Here is a 19,479-nt window from a genome sequence, read left to right as displayed (position 1 = left end):
CTCATCCACACTTTAATGTTTGCCTAGAATCAGGCCCTTCTCTGCTTTTCACATTCCTTTCTTAAACATCCAACACCAAAACCTGTGCATATTTGGAAGTGTTCTTCCCTGAGCTTTACAAGCCAACTCTCTATTCATGCATGAGGTAAATTACCTACTTTTCAGAGAGGACATTTCCATACATTTTATGTGGATCCCTGACCCAGTCATTCACATGATGCAACCTGTTTCATCATCATGTTGTCGATGACAATCTCAAGTTTTTTAATGTATGTAGGCACAGGAAGGAGCTTCTATTGTACTAAAACAGGAAAACTGTCAATTAAAAAGTTGAAATATAAATGAAGAATATATGTAAATTGACTTCTTGAAAAAGAAGCAAAAATAGTCCATGGGGGATGAAGGCAAACATGAAGAAAGTACTGACATCTTCAAAACCCATAGATGTGGTGGACCAGGAACACGGTGGACCTTTGACTGAGTAGGAATGTCTTCCTGGTGGTTTGGGTCTGGGCCACCCCATTCCTGGGCCTGGAAATGGCACCTTCACCTAAGGCAATGGGCTCATAACAGAATTATTTTTCTAGGGAAAAATAAATGTATTATTAATTAGAACTGGCACAATACATGCCTTAGTATGTTCCACTTTAAGGGAAACATCCTAGGGGCATAAGGGTGGTTGCTTTGCAGGAAAAGTAGAAATTATGGGACAGGAGCTATTATGAATAAAACTGTTAAACTGTCTCAAATGATATCTCTTTCTCTGACTCTGTTCATGAGGAGAGATGTCCCATGAAATGGACCTGGATGCACCTTGCCCACTTGCCCTGTATTAACAGCTTTCCTGCAGGGGGGAAATCTCAGAGAAATAAGATGAGAGGCTGCAGAAATGTCCTTTGTTTATGGTCTGTCTCTCCCAGATAAATGAATGGTTAAGAGGTCAGGGGTGCTGTTTCATTTTTTCATAACCTAATGTCCTAGGCCTAGAAAGGTTATTTGTATAATTCTGTAGATAATGTTTATTTTGGAAGGAGTAAATAAAGAACCTGCTATGAGACCTTGGGAGGTGGGGCTATTTTCCCTATTACCACTAGGTGGGGAGGTTATCCTTTAGGCTGGGAATCTCTTCATTTGTAATTTGAAAATTCATGGCCAAAGGGTAGTACCAAGGGTAACTTTTACGTGTCTGGTGACTCATTTTCAGAGACACTGGGTTGAGAGCAGTATCAGAGGTCTGATTGTGGACATACTGAGGTGACTTTGAGACATCAATTTTAATACATATTTAAAATTGAGAATAGACTTAGACAGACTCATAATTTGTGCACTATATCCTCAATCTATCCAGTTATATGAATGTATTCTGCATAGTTCCTGCAGCCATGTTTTAAAAGTTCAATTAAGTTCAGAAACTTTACGCTCACTGACATATATATTCTATTACAAAACTAAGTACACACGATTATTGAAGGTAGGTTGAATCATACAGTTGATAATAAAATTTTTTAAATTTCATAATTTTGCTAAAGTTTGTTGAAATTATAGTGTTAAGTTGATTTCTGGGTTGTTTGAGGGACTACACTCACATTTCCTGTGGTAATGTAATTTTGTCCCCTTCCTTCCATTATCTGTCTTCACAGCTCAATGCACAGCACATTTTCCTTTATACCCTGTGCTGATTTGCATAGACTCCTGGGGACTCAGCTGCTGCTCAGACTCTATTAATGGGGATTCCCTGGAGACAGGGCCTGAGTGCACCAGGCGGTGAGCAAGATGCTGTCACAGTCCCAGCTCCTCATCCTCCTGGGGCTCTACATCTCAGGTGAGAGATTCAGAAGAGCAACATCTTTATAAAGCTGGAGAGATGGTTTTCCCACGCAGAGTGTACAGACTTTTCTATCACAAACAGATCTGATTACAAATGATAAATGAGGAAACCTGCAATTGGATATATATTTTATATACTTGTGATTTATTGTATGATCTTGTTCTTTTCTGCCTGCAGGTGCCAGTGGGGACATCGTGATGACCCAGTCTCCAGTCTCTGTGGCTGTGACTGCAGGGGAGACAATCACCATGAGATGCAAGGCCAGCCAGAGTCTTTTATCCAGCTCCAACCAGAAGAACTACTTACTCTGGTACCAGCAGAAACCAGGACAGGCTCCCAAACTGCTCACCTACCTTGCGTCCACCCGGGCACCTGGGGTCCCTGAGCGATTCAGTGGCAGTGGGTCTGGGACAGATTTCTCTCTCAGCATCAGTGGAGCCCAGGCTGAAGATGTGGCCAGTTATTACTGTCAGCAAGATTACAGCTATTCTCCCACAGTGCTTCAGCCTTGAACACAAACCTCCTCTCCCAGCTGTGGGGCACTGAGTCCTGCAGCAGCAGCTGCTCCCCTCCTCCCGCCTCTTCATATTGAAACTTTCTGCCTAGTAGTTAGTCTTCCTATCCTACTTCTTTTTCTTAACATGGGCAGACACAAGGAACCGAACCCGGGTCTCGGGCATGGCAGGTGAGAACTCTGCCACTGAGACACTGTAGCCTGTCTCTTTCTGTCTTGTTTTTTCCTTCAATGGACTCTGTGTTTCCTTCATGGCTTCCTTATCCTTTGTTCTGCAGAAATTATACTCTACCTCCTTGCTATCTGCCAATTTTCTTCACTACTTCTCTTTCAGTTATATTTATTCCTTCAAAGACAATTTTGTATTTTTTTTTAACTCTGTCATTCTTTTCCATGATCTGTGATTGACTAAAATCATGACTTTTATGTGTGCTGTAAGTGGAACATTTTGGAAAATATTTAATTAGCATGTTTGTTTCACCTATATAAACAGAAAAACTTTGTGTGACCTAGTGTTGTTTCTGCACACCTTTCTGAAAGACATGGGTTTAGGATATTCAATTACTGGAACTATCTGAGAAAGCCAGAGCAGTGTAAACTGAACACACCTACATAACCATCCCAAAAGTTGATATTAAAGAATGCAGCTTTTAAAGATATTTACTAACTGCTTACTATTTGCCAAATACAAAGATCACACCTTTCATTCTAGTTGTTGAGAAAGAAAATAAAATCACACTTAAGTAAAATGTTTCCTATGTCATTTTGCTATGAAAGAAAAGACGAAGGGAAATGTATTGTTGCAGTGATAGTGGGTAACTATTTAAAGAGGATGATGTATCAGCTATTGGCATGTTGAAAACCACCCCAAATCTCAATGCCTAAATGAAAAACATTTTCAAAACTGGCTTCTTGATTGGTTATTTACATTGATATTGGTAGGCTTGACTCATCTTGGCTGGGCTTGTCCTTGCATGTCCAGTTAGCTGCCAGCCCTGTTGTATCTCCCAAATCTAGAAAGTCACTAGTGTGTCTTGTCTTTCACATATTCGTTGTTGGCCATCAGCTTGGCTTTGAGTTGACTGGGTCACATCTCTCTCATCATCTGCCAGAACAATTCTAGCTGTTTCTGATGGCTCTTGGCAGGTTTACAAAAGAAAATGTAAAAGCTTAAAAGGTTAATTGAAGTCTAGACTCTATTCTCTTGATCAATGAAATTCAAAGGTCCAGATTGTATTAAGGGAGAGGGCAAATTGCCCCTACTTGTTTATGGGAGACACTGCAGAATTACACTTCAAAAGCATGGATTATGGGGGTGCAAGGGAAATTCAGTATTAAAATTCTTGCCTTCCATGCAGGAGATCTGGAATCGATCCCAGGCTCATGAACTTCCCCACAAGCAAGTAAACAAACAAATAAAGGAAAACAAACAGAAAAAAATTCAACAAATGATGGTGCACTGTGCTGGTTTGAAAGGAAGCATGCCCCCTAAGAAAAGCCATGTTTTAGTATAAATCCCATTTCATAAAGGTAGAATAATCTCTATTCAATACTGTATGTTTGAAATGGTAGTGAGATCATCTCCCTGGATGATGTGATTTAGTCAAGAATGGTTGTTAAACCGGATTAGGAGATTACATGTCTCCACCCATTTGGGTGGGTCTTGATTAGTTTCTGAAGTCCTATAAAAGAGGAAACATTTGGGAGAGGGAGATTCAGAGAAAGCAGAATGACATAGCCATGAAAAGCAGAGTCCATGAGTCAGTAACCTATGGAGATGAAGAAGGAAATGCCTCCCAGGGAGCTTCATGAAACCAGAAGCCAGGAGAGAAAGCTAGCAGATGATGTCGTATTCACCTTGTGCCCTTCCAGCTGAGAGAGAAACCCTGACTCTGTTCACTACATGCCTTCTTACTTGAGAGAGAAACCCTGAACTTCATCGGCCTTCTTGAACCAAGGTATTTTTCCCTGGATGCTTTTGATTGGACATTTCTATAGACTTTTTTAATTGGACATTTTCTCAGCCTTAGAACTGTAAACTAGGAACTCATTAAATTCCCCTTGTTAAAAGCCATTCCATTTCTGGTATATTGCATTCTGGCAGCTCGCAAACTAGAGCATGCACTAATAGAATACTCACATAGAAAAATAATGAAATGTGACTCCCATCATACAGCAAACAAAAAAAAGGCAGGAATCATGGGAGACAGGAAATATTTGGGATATTATTGCAAATGATCAATCACAAAGGCCCACAAGGAGTGCACTGAGAAGATATGATTTGTTCAACATCATTGTTGTTGATGAAATGAGAAGGTACTAATGCAGAGATGCTGTGCCACTCAGGGACAGAAGATAAAATGATGCTGCAATAATTTGTAACTGTGATAGGTGGATTGACTGTGCTGCTTTAATATTTGTTTCATATCCCATTTTAATACCAAGGATCTATATGAACAGAAAGATGACATGGTGGAAAAACTGTATTTCTAATCTGGTAAATACAGTTTTATCTAGAACATAGTATAGTAGAACCCAGAGGCTCTGTGCTGGTGAAACCGTCTCACAATTTCTCTTCTAACTGATGCTCTCCAAATGCCATAAAGTCTCCTTTCATGAGGTTCAGATCATCAAAGTTGATGCAAGGTCCTGGCTAGGTATATTCCTGCAAGAAAAACATAGGATGAAGTTGAAACCCAATGGATGAGATAAATACTACAAGCTATCATTTCTTATTTATGTTTGGACTATGAGAGAAGCCTACACCTTGTGCCTTGGATTCTCTAACAAGATCAAGAGAGTCATATTGCTACTTTATGCTGATACAGGTGCTGGAAACAGAAGTATCTTTATGATAAACATTTATCAAAAGAATACATGTGGAACTTGTCAATTCTAAATTATAAAGTTTAAATGGCTGCTGAGAGAATTCTCTCCCATGAGGGCAGAAGTGGAGGCTTCCACTATCCAATGTCCCATGACTGGTGTCCACTGTGAATGGGCCATCAGGGCTGCTCACTGTCCATCTGTGCTGACAGTGGGATCATATTAACCCATTTCTGTGATTTGTTGGACTCTACCTATGCTGCCCTCATCCCAGTACATTTTCTCCACCATGTTCCCTAAACTCCTCCTCAAATCTATAAACTTTGGATATTCAATCTACCCTTTCAGTTTTAGCTTAGAGTGGCCCCAATTCATTACTGTTGTTTGCATCCAAATCCTTGACCAATAGCAAAGAATAAAACTGGGCCAGACAACATTGAACAGGCTACAGTGACTTTATTCAGGGCCATTTATAAGAGGGGATGGGATGTAGGCTCTGTAAGGATTGTGAGTATGTTGGAGGAAAGGCTCTAGATTTTCACTGGTTGGTCACTAGAGTGAGAGAGGGATTTACTGAGGTCGCCTTTAGGACCACTTGGTTGAGAATATTTTCCTTTGTGGTAATGGGGCTGCCTGGAGCTTGTAAGGACAGAGAAACAGGAAGAGGGAGATAAGGAGCTGTCTAGTGAGGAGTATCTAAGGTGGTGAAGCATGAGGGACAATTCCCAGGACATTGGTATTTAGAATACTTAGGGTCTGAATGTGTCATTTGTTTTCTTCTATTTCCTGCAGTTCAAGTTCTTCTTCTCCCACACCTGGTTTCAAAGTGGTGAGGAGGAGAGAGTCAGTGGGAAAGGGGCATGAAAGAGAAAGGCTGGAAGCTTGGTCAAGAGATGGAAAACAAACTTTGTCAACAACAAAACTGTGTTTTCACATTTGATAGCACTAGATGTCCATCAGGTTTCTTTCCCTAGTGTATTTATTTCATACTAAAGTCTGTTTATCCTTCTGTTAAGCCTAGAATATTTTACATACTGCATTAAGTAATTCCTTACTCCATTTTAGTGTTATATTTCTGAATGAATTTGGTTTTCTTCATTGATTTCTTTTTTCCTTTTACACTTATTAAATAAATTTTAATTGAGAATCTACTATATGCCAAATACATTTCTGAGTATTTGCTTTATGATAATGGTAATAACCAATTAAAAACATGCACCTTTCTCTCAGAGTTTAAGTTTTAAGGGGTAACAAATATTGATTAAAGAATGTCAGAAAATGCAAAAATTTTGTAGGATATGTATCCATGAGGCCAATAGGGAGTACCTTTCATGTTTGTGTTATCTGTGTGTACTTTCCTTAATGCAGTGGAAAGGTTTGGTAGGTTTTTAAGCAGACAGATGGTACAACCAAATATGCCTTTTTTGACAAATCACTTTAGTTTTACTGGAGTTAACTTTAAGAAAAAAAAAGGAGTAACGAATAGGTGTAAGAAGACGAGTAAGGGAGCTATTTCAATAATCCATGAACGAGATGCTGGTGGCTTGGTCTAAAGCCGTAGCCATTGAGACAAGAAGAAGTGGATGCACTGGAGAATATGTGGTGCTAAATTGACAGGAGGTGGATGTGAGTGCTGAGGTAAACAGCATTGTTGAAGATGACTCGACTGATTCTGGCTTAGACAATAGGATGTGTGCTGCACCTTTCCTTGGGCGGAATTGGGTGGGTTTGGCTTGTGTGAAGGTGTAAGATCATGAGGTAGGTTCCAGAGATACTGAGGTAGAAGTGCCATAGAGACACCCAAGAATGTTAAACTTCAGAAGAGAAGTTTGAACTGTAAATATAAATAAATTATAACAAGATATAACTATTCTATCACCTAACATGAATATTGATAGAATTAAAGCTTTCCTCAAATCAGTGTCTTTTCACTTATTCATTTATTTGACAAATATTAATTGACCCAATATTCTGTCAAACACAGTACCAATACAGTGCTGGGTACTTTGAGAGTATTATTTTTCATATGTTACTATAAATCCATGAAATTATATGTATGATAAATATATACATAATATTCAATTTTTTATTACAAAACATGGCAGTGACAATTGCATAAAACACACACACACATATGGATTTTGTATTAATAACAACCTAGCAGTCACCAAGATCTCACCATGACTGGAACATTTCTGCCCCACATCCTACTCAAATCCACTCCTCCCTTACCAGCCATAACCCTCCCTTCTTGATTTCTCTGAATCTCATAGAATCACTTCCTTGATTCACATTTTTGAATTCCAGATAGGCAGCACTAAGCCGTATAGTTTTGCTTGCTGTGGAACTTTATATAAATAGAATCATCATCCACACATTATTTTGTTGCTAGCATTTTTCACTCAATATTTATAGAACATCTGGGAGACACAGCTCAGACAGGAACAGTCAACATAGTCTCCTGTCTCAACACATGCTGACTTCAGGCACTGGAGTGATTTGTCAGACACAGCCAAAGGCAGGTGCATGAGTACTTGCCCTGGGTGGCTAAAGACAAATAGATCTGGAAACTGCCCATACTGTGTGTCCTGTATATCTTTTCTGAACAATAGCCCATTAATTTATTCTAAAATTTCACTGTTCTCACCCAGTTCTTTGCTCCCTTTCTGAGAGCACCTCTCTTGCCCTAAAGAGGGAGGTAGACAAATTAACCAGTGTCCAGGCAGCTGTCCCCTACCTGTCTGCAGATACTTTCCCTTTTAATGCATCCAGAGCTTGGGGACGGTAACCTAAGCAACCCCAAAATACACTAAGGGCAGCAGTGCAATGAGCACCAATGCACACCACTCAGTAATGGAGCCTTTCCAATGGTGCTAGCCACATGAGACAGCTGATAACTAAACCATGAGCAACTGAAAGTATTCCCTCCTATCTCTGTTAAGCAAAATCTAATTTCCCTCCTCTGAGATATGCATAACCACAAGGAACAAAGTGTGGACAAGCTGTTTTTTATTTGTTGGCATAATCAATGCATCTGTGTGAATTGTCCATTCTGATTGCAGGAGTCCGAGGGGAATCTGTGAAGACTTAGTCTCCAGTCGCTCTGGCTGACTCACCAGGTCTGAGGGTCACCATATCCTGCAAGTACAGCCTTACTATTTTTCCAGTTACAACCACAGGGACCAGCCTGTTACCAGCATGTCTTAGTTTGCAAGCTTCCAGAATGAGATACACCAGACCTGGAGTAGATTTTAAAAAGTGGAATTTAAGAAGTTACAATTCTACAGTTCTAAACCTATAAAAATGACCAAATTAAAGCTTCCATGGAAAGATACCTTAGTTCAAGGAAGGCTGATCAGTCAGAAACATCTCTGTCAGCTGGGTAGTCACATGGCTGGCATCTGCTGGTCCCTGGTTCCTGGGCTGCATTGCTTTTAGACTCTGTCCTTGTGGTTGCTAATGAATTTGTTTCCCCTGGGATGGCTTTCATCTCTTGGATTTCCTTTGTTCTCCCTAGGTTCTGGCTTGCTTAACATCTCATGGTGACATCTGCTAGCCTTCAAGCATCTCCAAATATCCATTTGTCTGTTCTCCAAGTGTCAGCATCTCTGTTAGTCTTGGGTTGTTGGCTCATAGGCTTTGGCCATTTCTGACTCCCTCCAAAATGTCTCCTCTATTAAAGGACTCCAGTAAAATAATCAAGACCCACCTGAAATGGGAGGAGTCACATCTCCATCTAATCAACAGGTGACACCCACATTTGCCACATCTATGCAGTGATAACCTAATGAAATGATTCCAACCTGCAATATAGAATCAGGATTAATAGAAATGGCTGCTCCCACAAGATTGGGTCAGGATTAAAACATGGCTTTTCTGGGGTCCATAATACTTTCAGACTGACACACAGCAGAATCCAGGACAGTTCCCTAACTGCTAAGCACCTTAGCATCCACAGGGCTTCTGGCCTCCTTAGACTCTTGGCAGTTCATCAAAACTGATTTCTCTCTCAGCATCAACACACTCCAGGCTGAAGATGGGCAGATTACTTCTGTCAGTAGTAGAATTACTTTCCCTCCATTACAATTCACTGTTGAATACAACCTCCTCCTCTATGTGGTTTATCAGTGAGTCTCTTATGAAATAGATGTTCCTCCTACACACAGCCCTAGAAATACCTACTCCTCTATCTTCCTGGGAGATTGCCTCTTGATTTCTTTTCAAGGAGGTTTTTTAGGATCAAGGGGATATTTAGGGGGTCTGATCTCTTTAATCCTTCTTGTCATGGCAGCTGTGGGATAACGCAGTAAGTACCTCTCTTTTGATTTCCTATTGCTCTTGTAACAACTCTCACAAACATTAGAAATGTCTCATTTACAGCTCTGCAAAACATTAGAGTAAAATGGATCTCACTCAGCTAAAATCTTGGTGTGGCAGTGTCTCCTTGTGGAAGCTTCAAGGAAGAATCTGTTTCTTGACCTTTCCAGCTTGTAGAGACCTCCTAATACCCTGGCCAGTGCCCCCCTTCAATGATATTCATAGTAATCAATACTTCATCTCCCATACCCTGCTTCTGTTGTCACATGTTTCTGTGACCACATTCCTGACAGGTTGTTTCCCTTTAAGGGCTGTTATGGTTTCACAGGGGCACTCAGATAATCAAGGGTAATTCCCCATCTCAGCATCCAAGTACTTCATGATATTTTCAAAGTCCTTACATTGTCAGGACCATTGTCAGTAAGTTCTATAGAGATGGATGCACGTGACTAAAGCAAGCAAAAGCCATGCAGCCCTGACTTGTTTGAGATGAATCAATATTACATTTTCTTATTTTAGTTCTTTCTCAATCTCCTTTTCTTCCACCATTCCCTGCCATTTTCTCCATATCAAAGGTTTTCAAGATATAATCCCGGCCACTTCAGTTTCAAATTTCCACCATGGGCTCTGGATTGCCTCCTGTCCTCCCTCCCTACTGGACCCTCTTTCTCCCCAGGCCTTTCTGCTCATCATTTTCTTTGTAATTCTTTGTACTCCTGCCTCAGTTTCTTTGCTCTGTTCTGTCATTTTCTAAAAAGAAAAGAAAGCAAAACCAAAAGATGAAATGTCATTTCTCTCATCCACACTTCTTCTAATGACCTTTCACTAATTCTCTAAACCTACGTAGCCACTGTAATGTTTTAGAGCTTTTATGAACCCCTAAAATGTCATGTTCTTTTAATCCATTCTTGTGGGGATATACCTATTGTGGTTGGACATTTTGGTCAAGATATTTCATTTGAGATGTGACCCACTCCATTCAAGGTGGGTCTTAATCCTTCATTGGAGTAATTTATGAGAAGGTAAAATGCAGGTGTGCCAGTTTGAGTCTGTCATGGATCCCAGAAAATCCATGTCCTTTAATACTCATTCAATATTTTTTGATAGGAGTTTTGTTTTATTTTATTCCTATGGTGATGTGCCCCCACCTATCCAAGGTGGGTTGCTTACTGGAGCCCTTTAAGAGGGAACCACTTTGGAAAAAGCTTTAGAACCCACACAGCCAGAGACCTTTGGAGATGAAGAAGGAAAACCCCTCCAGGGGACCTTCATGAAACAGCATTTCCATTCAGCACAAGTGCCTCTTTCTTCTCAGTCTAATACATCTTCAATTTTTATCAAAATATAACTACATCCTCCAACCTCAGAGTGCTCTTGTTTCTAGCTAACATTGCTGTTGCAATACTGTCTTGAACACACAGCACCATCGTGCTTTTCCATTTACCCCTCCTCACAATGAATTCAGCCATGGATTTTTCTTTTTATTAATTAACAGAAAAAAAGAAATTAACCCAACATTTAGAAATCATACCAATCTACATATGCAATCAGTAATTCTTAACATCATCACATAGATGCATGATCATCGTTTCTTAGTACATTTGCATTGGTTTAGAAGAACTAGCAACACAACCGAAAAAGATATAGAATGTTAATATAGAGAAAAAAATAAAAGTAATAATAGTAAAAACAAAACAAAACAAAACAGAACAAAAACCTATAGCTCGAACGCAGCTTCATTCAGTGTTTTTAACATAATTACTTTACAATTAGGTAGTATTGTGCTGTCCAGTTTTGAGTTTTTGTATCTAGTCCTGTTGCACAATCTGTATCTCATCAGCTCCAATTACCCATTATCTTACCCTGTTTCTAACTCCTGCTGGACTCTGTTACCAATGACATATTCCAAGTTTATTCTCGAATGTCGATTCACATCATTGGGACCATACAGTATTTGTCTTTTAGTTTTTGGCTAGACTCACTCAGCATAATGTTCTCTAGGTCCATCCATGCTATTACATGCTTCATAAGTTTATCCTGTCTTAAAGCTGCATAATATTCCATCGTATGTATATACCACAGTTTGTTTAGCCACTCGTCTGTTGATGGACATTTTGCCTGTTTCCATCTCTTTGCAATTGTAAATGAGGCTGCTATAAACATTGGTGTGCAAATGTCCGTTTGAGTTTTTGCCCTTAATTCCTTTGAGTAGATTCCCAGCAGTGATATTGCTGGGTCGTATGGCAATTCTATATTCAGCTTTTTGAGGAACCGCCAAACTGCCTTCCACAGTGGTTGCACCATTTGACATTCCCACCAACAGTGGATAAGTGTGCCTCTTTCTCCGCATCCTCTCCAGCACTTGTCATTTTCTGTTTTGTTGATAATGGCCATTCTGGTGGGTGTGAAATGATATCTCATTGTGGTTTTGATTTGCATTTCTCTAATGGCCTGGGACATTGAGCATCTCTTCATGTGCCTTTTGGCCATTTGTATTTCCTCTTCTGAGAGGTGTCTATTCAAGTCTTTTTCCCATTTTGTAATTGGGTTGGCTGTCTTTTTGTTGTTGAGTTGAACAATCACCTTATAAATTCTGGATACTAGACCTTTATCTGATATGTTGTTTCCAAATATTGTCTCCCATTGTGTAGGCTGTCTTTCTACTTTCTTGATGAAGTTCCTTGATGCACAAAAGTGTTTAATTTTGAGGAGCTACCATTTATTTATTTACTTCTTCAGTGCTCTTGCTTTAAGTTTAAGATCCATAAATCCACCTCCAATTGTAAGCTTCATAAGATATATCCCAACATTTTCCTCTAACTGTTTTATGGTCTTAGACCTAATGTTTAGATCTTTGATCCATTTTGAGTTAACTTTTGTGTAGGGTGTGAGATATGGGTCTTCTTTCATTCTTTTGCATATGGATATCCAGTTCTCTAGGCACCATTTATTGAAGAGACTGTTCTATCCCAGGTGAGTTGGCTTGACTGCCTTATCAAAGATCAAATGTCCATAGATGAGAGGGTCTATATCTGAGCACTCTATTCGATTCCATTGGTCGATATATCTATCTTTATGCCAATACCATGCTGTTTTGACTGCTGTGGCTTCATAATATGCCTTAAAGTCAGGCAGTGCAAGACCTCCAGCTTCGTTTTTTTTTCCTCAAGATGTTTTTAGCAATTCGGGGCACCCTGCCCTTCCAGATAAATTTGCTTATTGGTTTTTCTATTTCTGAAAAATAAGTTGTTGGGATTTTGATTGGGATTGCATTGAATCTGTAAATCAATTTAGGTAGGATTGACATATTAACTATATTTAGTCTTCCAATCCATGAACACGGTATGCCCTTCCATCTATTTAGGTCTTCTGTGATTTCTTTTAGCAGTTTTTTGTAGTTTTCTCTATATAGGTTTTTTGTCTGTTTAGTTAAATTTATTCGGAGGTATTTTATTCTTTTAGTTGCAAATGTAAATGGGATTCGTTTCTTGATTTCCACCTCCGCTTGTTCATTGCTAGTGTATAGAAATGCTACAGATTTTTGAATGTTGATCTTGTAACCTACTACTTTGCTGTACTCATTTAACACCTCTAGTAGTTTTGCTGTGGATTTTTCCGGGTTTTCTACGTACAGTATCATATCATCTGCAAACAGTGATAGTTTTACTTCTTCCTTTCCAATTTTGATGCCTTGTATTTCTTTTTCTTGTCTAATTGCTCTGGCTAGAACCTCCAACACAATGTTGAATAAGAGTGATGATAGTGGACATCCTTGTCTTGTTCCTGATCTTAGGGGGAAAGTTTTCAATTTTTCCCCATTGAGGATGATATTAGCTGTGGCTTTTTCATATATTCCCTCTATCATTTTAAGGAAGTTCCCTTGTATTCCTATTCTTTGAAGTGTTTTCAACAGGAAAGGATGTTGAATCTTGTCAAATGCCTTCTCTGCATCAATTGAGATGATCATGTGATTTTTCTGCTTTGATTTGTTGATATGGTGTATTACATTAATTGATTTTCTTTTGTTGAAACATCCTTGCATACCTGGGATGAATCCTACTTGGTCATGATGTATAATTCTTTTAATGTGTTGTTGGATACGATTTGTTAGAATTTTATTGAGGATTTTTGCATCTATATTCATTAGAGAGATTGGCCTGTAGTTTTCTTTTTTTGTAATATCTTTGCCTGGTTTTGGTATGAGGGTGATGTTGGCTTCATAGAATGAATTAGGTAGTTTTCTCTCTGCTTCGATTTTTTTGAAGAGTTTGAGGAGAGTTGGTACTAATTCTTTCTGGAATGTTTGATAGAATTCACATGTGAAGCCGTCTGGTCCTGGACTTTTCTTTTTAGGAAGCTTTTGAATGACTAATTCAATTTCTTTACTTGTGATTGGTTTGTTGAGGTCATCTATTTCTTCTTGAGTCAAAGTTGGTTGTTCATGTCTTTCCAGGAACCCGTCCATTTCATCTAAATTGTTGTATTTATTTGCGTAAAGTTGTTCAGAGTATCCTGTTATTACCTCCTTTATTTCTGTGAGGTCAGTAGTTATGTCTCCTCTTCCATTTCTGATCTTATTTATTTGCATCCTCTCTCTTCTTCTTTTTGTCAATCTTGATAAGGGCCCATCAATCTTATTGATTTTCTCATAGAACCAACTTCTGGTCTTATTGATTTTCTCTACTGTTTTCATGTTTTCAATTTCATTTATTTCTGCTCTAATCTTTGTTATTTCTTTCCTTTTGCTTGCTTTGGGGTTAGTTTGCTGTTCTTTCTCCAGTTCTTCCAAGTGGACAGTTAACTCCTGCATTTTTGCCGTTTCTTCTTTTCTGATAAAGGCATTTAGGGCAATAAATCTCCCTCTTAGCACTGCCTTTGCTGCATCCCATAAATTTTGATATGCTGTGTTTTCATTTTCATTTGCCTCGATGTATTTAGTAATTTCTCTTGCAATTTCTTCTTTGACCCACTCGTTTTTTAAGAGTGTGTTGTTGAGCCTCCATGTATTTGTGAATTTTCTGTCACTCCACCTATTATTGATTTCCAACTTCATTCCTTTATGATCCGAGAAAGTGTTGTGTATGATTTCAATCTTTTTAAATTTGTTAAGACTTGCTTTGTGACCCAGCATATAGTCTATCTTTGAGAATGATCCATGAGCGCTTGAGAAAAAGGTGTATCCTGCTGTTGTGGGATGTAATGTCCTATAGATGTCTGTTAAGTCTAGCTCATTTATAGTAATATTCAGATTCTCTATTTCTTTATTGATCCTCTGTCTAGATGTTCTGTCCATTGATGAGAGTGGTGAATTGAAGTCTCCAACTATTATGGTATATGAGTGTATTTCCCTTTTCAGTGTTTGCAGTGTATTCCTCACGTATTTTGGAACATTCTGGTTCGGTGCATAAATATTTATGATTGTTATGTCTTCTTGTTTAATTATTCCTTTTATTAGCATGTAGGGTCCTTCTTTGTCTCTTTTAACTGTTTTACATTTGAAGTCTAATTTGTTGGATATTAGTATAGCCACTCCTGCTATTTTCTGGTTGTTATTTGCATGAAATATCTTTTCCCAACCTTTCACTTTCAACCTATGTTTATCTTTGGGTCTAAGATGTGTTTCCTGTAGACAGCATATAGAAGGATCCTCTTTTTTTAATCCATTCTGCCAATCTATGTCTTTTGATTGGGGAATTCAGTCCACTAACATTTAGTGTTATTACTGTTTGGATAATATTTTCCTCTAACGTTTTCCCTTTTGTATTATATATATCATATCTGATTTTCCTTCTTTCTACACTCTTCTCCATACCTCTCTCTTCTGTCTTTTCGTATCTGACTCTAGTGCTCCCTTTAGTATTTCTTGCAGAGCTGGTCTCTTGGTCACAAATTCTCTCAGTGACTTTTTGTCTGAGAATGTTTTAATTTCTTCCTCATTTTTGAAGGATAATTTTGCTGGATATAGGAGTCTTGGTTGGCAGTTTTTCTCTTTTAGTAATTTAAATATATCATCCCACTGTCTTCTAGGTTTCATGGTTTCTGCTGAGAAATCTACACATAGTCTTATTGGGTTTCCCTTGTATGTGATGGATTGTTTTTCTCTTGCTGCTTTGAAGATCCTCTCTTTCTCTTTGACCTCTGACATTCTAACTAGTAAGTGTCTTGGAGAACGCCTATTTGGGTCTAATCTCTTCGGGGTGCACTGCACTTCTTGGATCTGTAATTTTAGGTCTTTCATAAGAGTTGGGAAATTTTCAATGATAATTTCTTCCATTAGTTTTTCTCCTCCTTTCCCCTTCTCTTCTCCTTCTGGGACACCCACAACACGTATATTTGTGTGGTTCATATTGTCCTTGAGTTCCCTGATACCCTGTTCAAATTTTTGCATTCTTTTCCCGATATTTTCTGTTTCTTTTTGGAATTCAGATGTTCCATCCTCCAAATCACTAATTCTATCTTCTGTCTCTTTAAATCTATCATTGCAGGTATCCATTGTTTTTTTCCATCTTTTCTACTTTATCCTTCACTTCCATAAGTTCTGTGATTTGTTTTTTCAGTTTTTCTATTTCTTCTTTTTGTTCAGCCCCTGTCTTCTTCATGTCCTCCCTCAATTTATCGATTTCATTTTTGAAGAGGTTTTCCATTTCTCTTCATATATTCAGCATTAGTTGTCTCAGCTCTTGTATCTCATTTGAACTATTGGTTTGTTCCTTTGACTGGGCCATATTCTCAATCTTCTGAGCGTGGACCATTATCTTCTGCTGCTGGTGTCTGGGCATTTAGTCAGATTTCCCTGGGTGTCGGACCCAACAATGTTTTAAGATTTTTCTGTGAAATCTCTGGGTTCTGTTTTTCTTATCCTGCTCAGTAGGTGGAGCTCGTGGCACACGTTTGTCTCACGTGTTTGGAAGGGATCCCCCCGGTCACCCTTCTCCGTGGCCTGGGGATTTCCAATCCAATTCTCTCAGTTGGTTCAGGGAGCCACGTGTGGTAGGGGCGTCAGCCGCCGCGGCTTGAGGGGACACTGTGGTTCCTTTATTAATTCCCCTATTGGTGTTTGGCTGGACCCAGTCCCTGCCACTGTTGGAAATTCCCTCCTCTCCCAGGAGGGGTGTCGGTTGCCGGCCGCAGCAGGCCCGGGGAATTCGTCACCAGATCAGGAAGCCGCCCACGGGGGTGGGGCGACAGTTGCAGGCCGCCGCGGCCTGGGGAATTCGCCTCTGGACCAGGAAGCCGCCCACGAGGGAGGGCCACCACGGCTTGGGTAGCCCTCTGATCTGAGACTCGTAGCCGGTCCAGGAAGCCGCCCGCAAAAGAGGGGCGCCGGCTGCCGCGTCTTGGGAAACTTGCCTCTCTGAGACTCTCAGCCTGCCCGGGAAGGAGGGAGGGAGGATCTCCGGCCGCCACAGCAGCCGCTGCTCGGGGAGTCACATGCCGTTCGGGGATCTCACCGCAGCCGATTCTCGCGGTCAGACTAGCCAGTCCAGACTGGGGTACGCTGTGTGTCCATTCCCTGCCGTGGCCCTGGGAGCTGTTCTGTACTGTTTCTGTTCACCTAGTAGTTGCTCTGGAGGAGGAACTAAGATGCACGTACCTTACTAAGCTGCCATCTTGTCCCCGCCTCCCTCAGCCATGGATATTTAATTTCTACATCTAAAAGTCATGTTTTAGTCATTCATCAGTTTGTCAATACTTTTTATTAGGATAACTATGATGATTATTAATACCTATGATATGTTTTTGGATACCTTTTTAATCCTCATATAAACCCAATGCAATGAATTTTATTTCAATCCCCAATGTTGCTGGGAACTGCGTGTGTGTTGTAGAGTTGGCTTGTAAATACCCGGCCACTGACTGGTGAGACAGGCTACAAAAACCAAGTCCTTAGATTTTGCTAAAATGCAGATTCACAAATCCCAATTCTTGGAATTTGTGACTGTTTGTATGGTAGCTAAAGAGTCATATTTTCAAAGGTTCCCACCTGATTTTGATACACAGCTCATCTGGGGAACAGTGACAGTCCTTACAGATGATGTGTCCTTCTGTCATTTACACTTTGTGGATGAATTCATTCTTACCAAGGTTAACTTTTTTCTTCATGCCATTCTGAAAAGTGCTGTTTATATCAGTTTATTAAGAGTGCTGTCCAGCTGAGCATCTGTCTCAGTTTTTAAAATGTTTTTCTTAAAGTGTCACTAATCCCTGCCTTTAAAAAACCATGTGAGATTTTAAGATATTTTATTTGTTAATGTTTTCCTCTCAGCCTCTGATACAATTAGTTCATGAATCCCAGTGTGGTTAGGAGATCAGTCTATCAAAGCTGCAGTTCAGTCTGAGAGAGACCTGTGAGAACCTTCTTCCACCCCTGGCCCTTTCGCTTTCCACTGTGGGGCAGCTGGATCCTCCTGGTTGGTGCATCTGTCCCTGCAGCCTCTTGGCACCCTACCCAGTTGTGCTTTGCTCTGTGCTGTGCACTCCTCGGTGCACAAAGTGGCCAGGTGCACTCAGTGGATGCGTTGTTAATGTTAGAAATTGCCAGTTACTTATTTGAAGAATATTTGTTGAAGAAAGACTCGAAAGTCCCACTGTACATCTTTGCAAATAATAGAGGACAGTTTTGTCATTTTATACAGTGATTCATATGTCAACTTGGCCAGGTGATGATGCTCAGTTGTCTGGTTAAGCAAGGACTGGCCTATCTGTTTCTGAGGATGTTATATGGATTTAAATCATGAGCAAGTTAGTTGCATCCATGTCTGCAGTTGGCTGAGAGGAGTGTCTTCTGCAATGAGTGATGCTTATTTTTATCACTGAAAACTTTTAAAGGAGAGAAACTCCCTTTCCACTTCAAACAGCCATCCTTTCCTGGAAAATTCTCTGAGGACCTTCAATGGAGCTGTCAGCTGACACCCTGCCTGCAGATTTTGGACTCTAACATCTATATAGTTGGGATATACTTTTATAAATCTCATATTTAGAGGTATCTTCTGTTGGTTCTGTTTCTCTAGAGAACCTTGACTAATACATAAGCAAGGCCATGTTTCCCCTTAAACTTGTAGGTGAGAATATTTTGCATGGCTCTGTTTTCATTTCTCCCATTGGCTTCCCAGGAATCTATGATATTTTCTGACTTCCATGTCACATGGTGACTTTCTTCTGTCTTTCCATCTGAGTTAAATTTCCTCTTCTTAGGAGGCTACCAATCATATTAGGTAAAGGCTCTCCATAGTTCTTTTTTGACCTTACCTTATTCAACATCTTCAGGAATCTTATTTCCACATCTGATTGCATTCAGGGGATTTGGCTTTAGGACTTGAACATATGTTTTTGTATCATACAATTAAGTCCAGAACACTGGGTTACTGGAAAATGCTGGAAATTACAAATTAGTCTATGATCAATATTTGAGGATTATAAAGACAGCAGTGCTGCCATAGAAGAAATAGGGAATAGTGAAAAGACTCTTGCTAAGGTGGTTTTCTCATCTTGTGCATGGTAGAAATCAGTGACTCTTTATTTTTTAGTTTGTAATAGTTTCCTCTTTCCCAAGAAATCATTTTTGGCAGCAGTAAGATAAACAAAATTGAAAGTGCATCCTTCACAAACTACTAACTTCTGATTATTTTCTCAACCGGTACGGAATAATAGATGTGTGACATCAAAAAAGTTGGCTGATATTCACTGTGTGCATGATATTGATCTCATGAAAGCAATAACGCATGAATCTGTTAAACAACATAAGTATCCAATTCAGATATAAGTATTGATTTTAAGAGCACTAGTCCCCAAAACAATTTACCATGTGTAGCTAATGAAGGTGAATTTATGTACCACTATGAATTGTGAGCTTTCATTTAGATAGATAAAGGTTCTTATAAATTAATTTTGCTCATTATGATTCTCTGTTTTCCTGAGTGGAAAAACAAAATGATAGCTTTTTTGGTTTGTTCCATTAGTAGAAGAATAATTTTGAAGATAATTAAATAATGCC

The 19,479-nt window shown here is 39.5% G+C and overlaps 1 pseudogene across 1 annotated transcript; it reads left to right on the top strand.

The window, feature by feature from the left end:
* Positions 1–1,764: 1,764 nt before the first annotated feature.
* LOC143661189 (immunoglobulin kappa variable 4-1 pseudogene) lies at positions 1,765–2,340 on the top strand (annotated as a pseudogene). The gene is made up of 2 exons (XR_013164432.1): positions 1,765–1,822; positions 2,006–2,340. The product of XR_013164432.1 is annotated as an immunoglobulin kappa variable 4-1 pseudogene (transcript).
* Positions 2,341–19,479: the final 17,139 nt, after the last annotated feature.

The sequence above is a fragment of the Tamandua tetradactyla genome, chromosome 17 (assembly GCF_023851605.1).
Source record: "Tamandua tetradactyla isolate mTamTet1 chromosome 17, mTamTet1.pri, whole genome shotgun sequence".
NCBI classification, from domain to species: Eukaryota; Metazoa; Chordata; class Mammalia; order Pilosa; family Myrmecophagidae; genus Tamandua; species Tamandua tetradactyla.
This window is presented reverse-complemented; position numbering and strand designations above follow the sequence as displayed.